General features: G+C 37.6%; 1 long non-coding RNA gene across 1 annotated transcript; it reads left to right on the forward strand.

Annotated features, from left to right (window-relative positions):
* The first annotated feature begins 1516 nt into the window (after positions 1–1516).
* LOC311443027 lies at positions 1517–8906 on the forward strand. Its single transcript, XR_014697030.1, has 4 exons — positions 1517–1532; positions 4011–4132; positions 6206–6307; positions 8882–8906. It is a non-coding gene; the product is annotated as an uncharacterized lncRNA (long non-coding RNA).
* The last annotated feature ends 1204 nt before the right edge of the window (positions 8907–10110 follow it).

Genomic DNA, 10110 nt, shown 5'->3' on the forward strand with positions numbered 1-10110 from the left:
ACAATTGTTAATGCATCTGTAGAGCAATTTCATAGCCCTGTTGCCTAAAAGGAAACCAGTGGAGCAGCTGCTGAGGGAGTGATTGCCATTATACCTTCTGTGGAAGCAAAATTTATTTTTCTGAAGTGTTAAAATAATCATATTGAGACTTCCTTTAAATGTTCAATTTGTCAGGAATGGAAATATGTTTTGACAATCTGAGTGTAAACCTGAGCAGAACATTACTTTTTGTAAATGCTGCATTGTAGATAAATAAAATAAAGATCTAGGGTATGGGATGCAGGCAAATGACAGTGAACCGAATAACTGATGTGTGAAGGAATATATCAAGATTAGGTTTAATGGCTGTTATGAACTTGATTTCTATGGACATTGTGAAGAAATTGATGAAAGAAATTGAATGGGCAGAAGGTTGACATTTGGCTTATAGGCTTTAAAAATGCTTTGTGAAATTCACAGTACTAGAGGAAACTGCAAAAGACCTCAGTAAAGAAAGTGAAGTCACAGGCTCGGGCAACATGATGACAGATGGGCTGCTGGTCAAATGCTCAGTAGCATGCAGTCAAAGGAATAATTTTAGCCAGTCAGTCATAAATTCACTGTAAAGCCCAGGAAAAAGACTAAATATTGTGAATGACTCAATGAAATTACCTACTCAGTATGAAGCAGTGAAACAGTAAAACAATGAACCAATAAAACTTGTCACCGTCAGATGTTAGTGAGGCCAAAAGAACTGCTGAATTTTTGAGCCCTTCCCTGAAGCACTATTACGTCAACTAGGTTGCTATTGGGAAACTTGCACTAATTTCCAGGCATAGGGATTTGATCCCCTGGTGCTAAGCATATTGATCAACGTGGGTGTTTGGTTGTAACTTATTAAGACGATGTTGATTTTTATTTTTTGTAAGGGTTCTGTGAGGAAAATAGTTTTTGTTAACTCTTTCGAGAGAGAAGTGGAGGCTAAAGACTGTATTTATTAGATGCTTGTGGGATATAGTATCTGACTTCAGCTTGTCTCGGAGTTGAACAGTTTTCCTCCCTGCTTGGTGTATGCATTTACAGATACAGCGAGAGCGTATTATTGACAGAAAGCTGTCATCTGATGGGTTGAATTACAGACAGTCAGGGCAAGGGTTCTTTGCTGCTTAGGTTCTTGAAAGGCTTGAGACCATTAACATTTCTAGAATTGCATGTATTATAAATCAGCATAGCAAGATTAGAGGTGGAAAAAAGCATAGGTACGTATTTGTCATCATTTGCTCATGTATGTTAAGTTCCAGTTGCGAAGTGTGCCGAAGCAATAAAGTGCCAGTGCTCTCCACAGGCAGTTTGTTTCTGTACTCTGATGGGCATCACAAAGTTCCCTGGTGTCTGTGGTTGCCCTGTCATGCTTCTTACGTTGGCCAAAATTAAAAGGAGAGGAGGCAAATGAAATAAGATATGTTTATAGCTTCTCTTGCTCTTCGCTGCTTCAGGAACTCTGCAATGCTGTCACACAGTGTGTTTCTCTGACCTGGGGAAAAGGAACACGGGTAAGCCAAAATAAGAACATACTAGAAGTTATTTATTTCTCAGTGTCACAGAATAAAAAGGGTGTGTCACTTTTTCTAAAATTCTGGTGTGATCGTGATCAGGTATGTCATTCCTACTTGGTAATTACTCAATACTAAGATAGGAAAAAGCCATGTTAAATATGTAAGGAAATAAACCAATATTTTGGAGATCCTATAAGGTTTAAATATGGTTCTTTCATCACCCAGTAGTTAAGGTGTTTTCTCAAAAAGCTAAATTCTCTGAGAGGGAACAAAAATTGTTTGCTTCAATAATGCTTTCAGATACCTAGAAGACTATTGCAAAATATAAAAGAATATCATATTTTCCCATTTTGATTGGAAGGAAAAGAATTAAAGGACTCTAATTGCAATAACAGAAATTCTGTTTAGAATTGGCTGATACTTGGTTAGGAATAAAGTATGGCTGGGAGACTGCAAAAAAACCTCTATCACTTCTGATTTTAAGAATAGTCCTAACAGGGATCTGTCAAGTGTCTTGCTGTGGGGCAGAAGATGAGAAGCCCCTAGAGTCCATGCCCTCAGTATTTTCTGTGATTTGGGGATTATAAAATTCATGGTTTCTCTGGATTTGTTCACTCAGCCTATTTTTGAAGCGGAATTATTGGATGATTTAATAACGTAGGGACAAGTAAAGATACTAGAGAGAGAAGTAATCATAAATATAAGGAGATTAAAAGAGTTACAGCCATTTTAATTAAATATAAGAAATATAGTGTGATTGTAAGGACAGTGTAGAAATAGTTTAGTCTGTGTTTAGGTGCCAGAATGTCTGCACGTAAGCTTTGGAGTCCTTACTTCTTTTTGCCGTCCACAGCTGATGCTTACTAACTCCAGCTGTGACAAACTTCTCTCCTTAGATTAATGACATCTAGACAAATTCCTGGAAGGAGGTGAATTTGGACGTGAATTGAGCATCTGTTGAAGATGAGGAAAAGAGTCAGTCAGCCTAAAATGTGGGGTAGTTTTACAGGCAAAATTAAAAGGTTACTCCTGTTCTTTGAGACTTAAAAATAATATGCTGTAGAGAAGCAATTTGTGTGGGCAGAGGAACGGCCTACCTCCATCAGTCTTTTCTGTCAGTGACTTTTATTACGTGCCTGAGTCGGGCATAATGCTGCTCTATTTACAGTGGTACTGAGAGGACAGCTTGGTGACTTAAGGTCCTGTAGTGTTATTGCTCTTTGGGGATGTTGCAAAATCCATATATATATTCTCTCAGATCACATTTCAGGGTGTAGTTTGTTATATAACAATCTTCAAAGGGTATTATTTTTGTATTAGAGGACTTGAGAAAGAATTTCTGGCTTGAACATAAAGTTCATGCTATTTTTGATCAGCTTTATCTTCACACATCATAACTTTGATAACAAGTCACGGTACATGAAAAATTGGTGACTTGTGTACTTGCCCAATGCTTTTGAAAGTCTCATTAGAGCTGTGGGACTTGACAACAAGCTCCGTATCTCCTGTTAGGTCATAGCTGTGACTAGAGGATAGGTGATGCTGCTTCTGCCTTGATTGTTCAACTTCTCTGTCACCCTTCATTAGGAGTTGAACGAGCACAGTACTGACTGGTAACGCAGTGTACTGGCACCAAAACCAGTGTTGGATTTGGAAACAGACCTGGTGAAATGTAGTTACTGACAACAGCAGGTTTTAAAAATATTTGTTTATTTATGTTAAATAAAACAATGAAAAAGAAAATACACACTAAAAAGAAAACAACAACACTGTAAAATCGCAAGAATTATAGACTCAAAAGTTTTCATGTTTCTGGGTCATGAGAGAGCGAGCACCCACAGTCATGAGGAGAACAGGGAGGGTGAAGGAATGACTATTTAAGTAAATATGGAGAAGGGAGTGTGAGCGAACTAGAGTTGGCACTCATATTCATTTTGTGGGCCAGCACTGGCAACGTACCATAGTGGGTGAAAATGTTGCAGCAATTTATCATGTAAACAACAAAACAGCCCAGATTTATCTAATCAGCTTTTCATGATAAAATAAGTCCAGGCTCCCTTTTTCCAAAACTAAAAGTGTTGCAGCAATGGCAAGATTAGGAGTAGTGTGTATGTGTGTGCATGTGTGTATAGATACGTATGAATACATTTTATTTTTCTTAAAGCATTTTCCCTCATGAGAGAGTAGACATGGAAAAAAGCATAAGGAAACATAGGAGTAAGAAATGGGGGCTGCTTCAGCAAGAGTTAACCATTAATGTTGGTGCCCTTGAAAGCTTTCAACATCTAGGAACTTATTTTTTTCCCTATGTCAAACTGGATGGTGGTTGCTCAAGATGAGCTGGCAGAAGCTTTCTAGGCAGCATCAGACCTTGGATGAAAATGTGTCCATGGGAAATGAAATAGGGGAAGAGGCTGCTACAGATTTGTTCTGTCACATATGTTTGATTGACTTACTTTTTAATTTATCCTTCAGCACTTAGGGGACTGCAGTTCTCATCTACTTGGTGCTCTGGCATTTCTGGAGACAGAGGTGTGTGGTTGTCATCGATACATATCTGGATCATGACTCACCTTATTACACTACAGCTGGGCTTTGTAAGTGCTCCTCTTTCCCATGACATGCTGCTAATGTGCTTTGAGCCAAGCAAAATGGTGTAGGCAGGTGTGAATGTCTTCAATAGAACAGACACCTTTGTAGCCTTCTATGTTATAGAAGGGAGCAGAAGAATCTTTTTTTATGTTACTTAGTCTAGGGGAGACTTCTTTCTTCTCACTCCATCTGCTGTCACTTTCAGCTTTTCTATCTTCCTCAGTAGAAAAAAGCCCTCTGAGAAATATTCCTGGCCTTGTTACCCTGTCATGAAGAGAAGCGTGAGAGTGCTTAGTGTCAAAGTGGGATTCTCACAACCCTGTGCATTGCCTTAAGGATTTAAAATGTTGGGGTTTGTGTGTTTATAAAAGTTACTAATTGTGTTGTGAATGTAACAGATGTTAGCTACTCTTCAGAATACCATGGAAAAGTTCTCTAGCTCTCTTTTGAGCTAAGAGGCCCTTCCTAGTGGTTCTGATGGGTCCACAGGCCAAGCTACCAGGAAAAACAAAACAGAAGAGTATCTAGAGTGCTTTTGGATTCTGTGTAGGGAAATGTTTCTAAGGGAGAGTCAAAAACCTGATGAAGTAAATCTGATGAAGTTATATGCAGACTCTATTTTGTGTTGATTTTCTGTCATGAACCACGAGTTCCCTCAGTCTCACAGAAGCCTTGAAAGTGCAGAATTAGGATAACCTTGGATGGTGTGTACCTCATATTCCCTAGAGTTCATTCGTAAATGAACCATCCTTGGACAGCCAAACTGAGCAGCGTTTGGGATCAGGTCAAGATCACTCCAGGAAGAGATGGTTCTTCCACCTTGTGAAAAAAATCCACTGATATGAGATCGTTTTGATTATTTTTTTTTTCCTTTTTCCTGTGGTGAAGGGTGTTCCTAGATGCACTACAGATTTTGGTGTTTATTTTAGGCTTCCTTATCTCCTGCAGTTATTATTCCCTGGAATGTTCTTAACAGCTAATGTTAAGGCTTATGTTCTTTTTTTTTATATAGGTTCTTTGTATCAGATCTCCCCATCAAAGAATATTAATAGTTTTCCAAGTCTATAACCATCTTCATACAATAGCCATTCTCTTTGTAAAAACAGACACAGACAGATATCTCTTCCTCTTTCCATTACAAAGGTATTTGCTTCTAACTGTAGCATGTTCCAAATCTTGTCTGATAAGACAGAAGAGTAATAATATCAAGATTTTGTATTTTATAAACTATTCTGGGCTACAAAAAGAAGCTGTGTGCTGTTGAAGGGTCTCTTACAGCAGGTTGAGGTCCACATTTTATTTCTTGTCTAAGCAACTATGAAATGTATAAGGAAGATGTCTGTACATGATCATAATCTTAATCTGCCCTGAGCAAGGATGGGCAGATGGTCTTTGCTGGGTTTTCCTGTAACTTCACAGTGAAGCAAGTGAGGAGGGCTTTTGAGTTATTGCTGTACTTGAGCAGTGACCTTTTTCCCAGGTGATATTGCTACAGTTGGACCCAGCAAGGTACAATATCATCCAAGTGTTGCTCTGAATTGTTGTTCTTTGTTTCTGGTTGCCCATAGCTGTGTGATTCAAAGACCCATCTTTCTGGACAGGAGCTTGGTGCAGTAGGAGAGCAGGCAGTCTTCAAGAAGCTGTCCTGTACTCCACAGATGGGCTGGGTGTCCTGTGGAACCTGATGAAGACCAACTGTGTTTGCTTGGACAGTTTTCTGAATGTTTAGGCAATACTCAATTCTGAACAAGGTATACACAGAACACTCCCAAGATAAATGCTTCTGAAGTACTAGTCTGTTGTACTTCCTGGCCAAAAAAAAAAAAAAAAAAAAAAAAAAAAAGATGCTCGCAACAGATCAATCACTGCTGAGATTTAATTAATCTTGAATCAATTTTGAACAATGCAAAGCATACTATTGTGCAAAATTCAGCAAGGCGCAGAAGCTTCTGACAGAGAAAACAAGTAGGCAGGCCAGGGCAGGAGGTCCTTGTCATCATACAATACCACTTAAAAATAAAATATTTAACAAAGGTTAGTTACAGTTTTATTAAAGATTTTTTTTTTTCTCTCTCTAGCTAGCAGCCTAACATGCCTTTCATTACCTAGATGAGAAGCTCTTGATTTCATGTTTTGATCTCTCAACAGTAGAAGTTGTATGGAACTTCATTTACCACCAGGTAAAAAAGACCTTATCTTTGCATATTTGAAAAACATATATCCACTGAAATGCCTAATCTTGCAAGATACTGGGGATTTTTCTCTGGGAGGTGTCAGACCTTTTTAGCAATTGAAGTTCAATGTTCTCAATTTTTAACAACAGTGACTTTAGCACTTCTTACAATTGAGCTTTCCAAGGTAACTTGGTACTGACGCCCAAACTGATATCAGTCAGAATGAATCTGATTAAAATAACCTAAAAGTCATTGCACCTACCATGAAACTGTCTGCATCTGATTCCACTTATTTGCCCCACCTTTGGTTTTCTGCATCTTTTTTACATTAGTGACCACTGAAGTAATTTTTCAGCTTTTAGGCACAAAAAGTCATCAGTGTTTTTGGAATAGGTCTAAAAGACAATGTACTACATCCTGAAAGTCTGTTCTTTTTCCTCAACAATGTCTTAAAAATAATTTTGTCACAAATTGTATTTAATCCTTCTGCTTTAAGTCTTATAATTTCAGAACATTGCAATTCCATTGCTTTTTCATTGCTTGAAGTTCTGATCCCTTATCACACTATAATACATGCTGCATCAGTCTACTGTGACCATAAAGAAGAATTACTTCTGAATTGTGTCAGCATTTTTCTTTTTTTTTTTTTTTTTCTTCTCCAAAACATTTCTATCTGGTGTCAGCCAAGTTGAAAAGGCCTCATTATTTTTTCAGGTTATTGAAAGTTTTTTGGTAAGTTTTCTTCCACCTGCTGAAGAAGTTCTTTTGGAGCTGGGTTTAACCTTGTACTAACAGTAATCTTGGAATTCCAAAACCTCTGTATAATTATTTGTATTTCATGACTTTGATGGATTGGACTTTACAGTTTGAATCTTCACTCTCTTCTGAGTTAAGTTTGGGTTATTTTAGCAATTAGAAAAAGGCATTTTTTGCATTTACACATTTTCTTACTGATCTCCACCTTTTCTCCTATTAAACGGTTTTTAAGAAATACTTGAAGATTGGTGGGAGCAGAGGATTGCTGTCATCCTCTCTTCCTTTCCCAACCTTTCTTCCCCCTGACTCCTTGCTGTAGGACAAAAGTGAGAAAACGAGAAATACAGAATAAACAAATAGGGAACTTATGTTTCACTTTAAAAAAAAAAAAAAATTAATTAAATTGGAAACCCTGCAATCTTAAAACTATCAAGTTTCCCTAAGGGGAAAGAAAACAGCTTTTCTATCCAGCTTTGGTCAGAAATTGTGAGGGAATAAAGTTTGCCTACAGAATGGGCCCAGAGCTGGATCTCTGGCCAACTAATTATTTCATAATCTGTCAGGAAATTCTCTAGGTCTCAAAGTATGCATGGGATTGTCCCATCCAAAATACAGTGCATTGGCTGAGCAGCTTCATTTTCTTCATTGCACATACCAGGCAGCTGTGAGTTTGGGCAGGTAGGGGGGGGAAAAAAAAAGCATTGTAGCTTACTGAGTTGCTTCTGCAGAGCATTTCTATGGATGCATCAAAAATGTGCAGAGCCAGGGTCTCCAGCAACTATTCTGCTCCAGCTCATGTCCCATTGTGACCTGGATTCCACAAATGCACAATACCCTAGGAACGTAGGAAGCAGAGCATAGTGCTACTTAAGATTGAAGATCTCTCCCTCCCTCTGACAGATTTCTGGACATTGTAACATGTTTTCTAATCCTTTCATCTAATCCACACCTTAAAGTAGAGGTTATGACTTGGCTCTAGGTACTTGTGTTGACAAGCTGTGCTTGGGCTCTGACTCACTGTGCAGACAGCGTGCATAATATATATATATATATATATATATATAGGTTTTTCTCTAGCTTTCTCACAGTTGAACTTGTATCCATAATTTTAGTAGAAAATGTTAAACTTTCAAAAGGTTTTCTTAATAGATGAATATTGAGCCTTGGAAGAATACTTCATAAGGTAGGCAAGACCTATTGATGCTTCTGTGGTGCAGTATGGAATTTAGGGTGTTGATCCAGTTATGTCTCTGGCTCTGAGCTTCACAATGTTCCAAAAGATGAAGTGATTGCTAAAGAAATAGTGGAAGTAAATTACATAATAATGGAAAGTAATACCCAAATCGCTTGGAGATAATTTAATACCCATTTAAACAGTCTGTTTTACTGCAATCTACTTGGTAGTTATGTAAGATAATACACGGTATTTTTGGTACTGAGATGGTAGACTGGAGAACTGTAATTTCTGTTACTGTAGGAACACATCATTAGTAGAGGCAGATTCTTGTACTGGTTATGGCATCTTTTTAGAATGTGGTAGTTTCATACAGGATCAAGGGAATTGCAACATCTTTTTGCAGCATGACATCAAAAATAATCTTTAAAATTTTAAATTAAAAAAAATCTATCTTTTGTTCTAAATGACAAGAAAAATTATTTTATTCAGGTAGGAGTATCTAAAATGTGTTATACAAATAGCTGACTTCATGTTACTATAAAATTTTCTCATTCTTTTACATGCTGCCTTCCTTTTAAATTGCACAACTGACTTGCACATGGATACTCGCTCAGTGAAGATGTTTTACTCTGTTCTGTTTACCACAGTGAAGTGATGGGCACTGAATGTAGATGTGGAATTCTTGCCATCCATGTGGACGCAACTCAAATCTGAGAAGTGAGACATGAACAGGTAGAATTCGTTGCAGCTCTTTGCATCTGTCTGTTGAACAGATGGAGGACTAGGCAGACTCCTTTTTTTTCTCAGCCAGAAGATTTCCCTTCTTTATTGGTATGATTCTCTTAACTCAGCAGTGAAGTTGGCCTGAAATATTTAGTTCATCTCACAGGTCTCAAAGTCCTAAGGCAAGGATGTTGCTTGTGGGGTTTCACTCAGAGTTTATGGGTATATAGGGGTATATGGGTATACAGTTTATTCTGTATTCTGTGTGTTGCAAGTTGTATCTGAGAGGAGTGAAATGCCTCATTCCATCAGAAAGAGAAACGTGTAAGTTACCAAAATGAATAACTTCACAACAGATGGAGTTAAATCAACTGGGAAACAAACTGTGCTCTTCTTTAGAGCCCTGAGGAATATTAGCTGTTAGGTAATCATGGGCCAATCTTTCTGTTTAAAACAAATATATATATAATGCTAATTGAATATAAGTTGCTTCTTGCTAAGAGTGTAGGGCTCTGGTCCAGCTGGCTGAAATCCACATTGTATTTCTTAATTGATTTCATTGCATTTGGATCATCTCGTATGTTGGAAGATTCTACACAAATGTAGAGGGTAAATATGATCTAGGTGATTATTCGTTCTCACATCAAGGTAGCTATAACATACGACTTACAAAGGTTACTTAATTCCTATAGAATCTCAGAGTGGAAGTTTCTAAAACATTAATTGTCTACGTGGTATGGACTGAAGTTTTTTTGGCTTTTATGTTAACAAAATGTCATGTAAAGTGTCTCACTTTTTTCTTTCATTTGTGAGAAGTATGCCCAAGCCACATATTTGTGCATGCACACAGTACACAACACATGCAAGTAAAAGAACCAGCTACCAAAACTGGAATGCAGAGAGTGATTGCTTTGGTCAAAATGCAGACTTTTCACAGATGTTTGATTGTATACATGGGACAGACTTCACTGAAGATGTATAAACAGCACATAAAGCACACAGTTTCTCTCCCCCCGTTTCTCTTGTTTATCTGATTTTGTAGGAGGTTTTTAATTAATCCCACAAAACTGCAATAAACTACAGGAACTGTAAACTTAACATGCAGGAACACTATAAATAGAAAAACTGCTACATAGCTCTAAAGTTATTTTTC

The sequence above is a fragment of the Aythya ferina genome, assembly GCF_964211825.1.
Source record: "Aythya ferina genome assembly, chromosome: 11".
In the NCBI taxonomy this organism is placed as follows: Eukaryota; Metazoa; Chordata; class Aves; order Anseriformes; family Anatidae; genus Aythya; species Aythya ferina.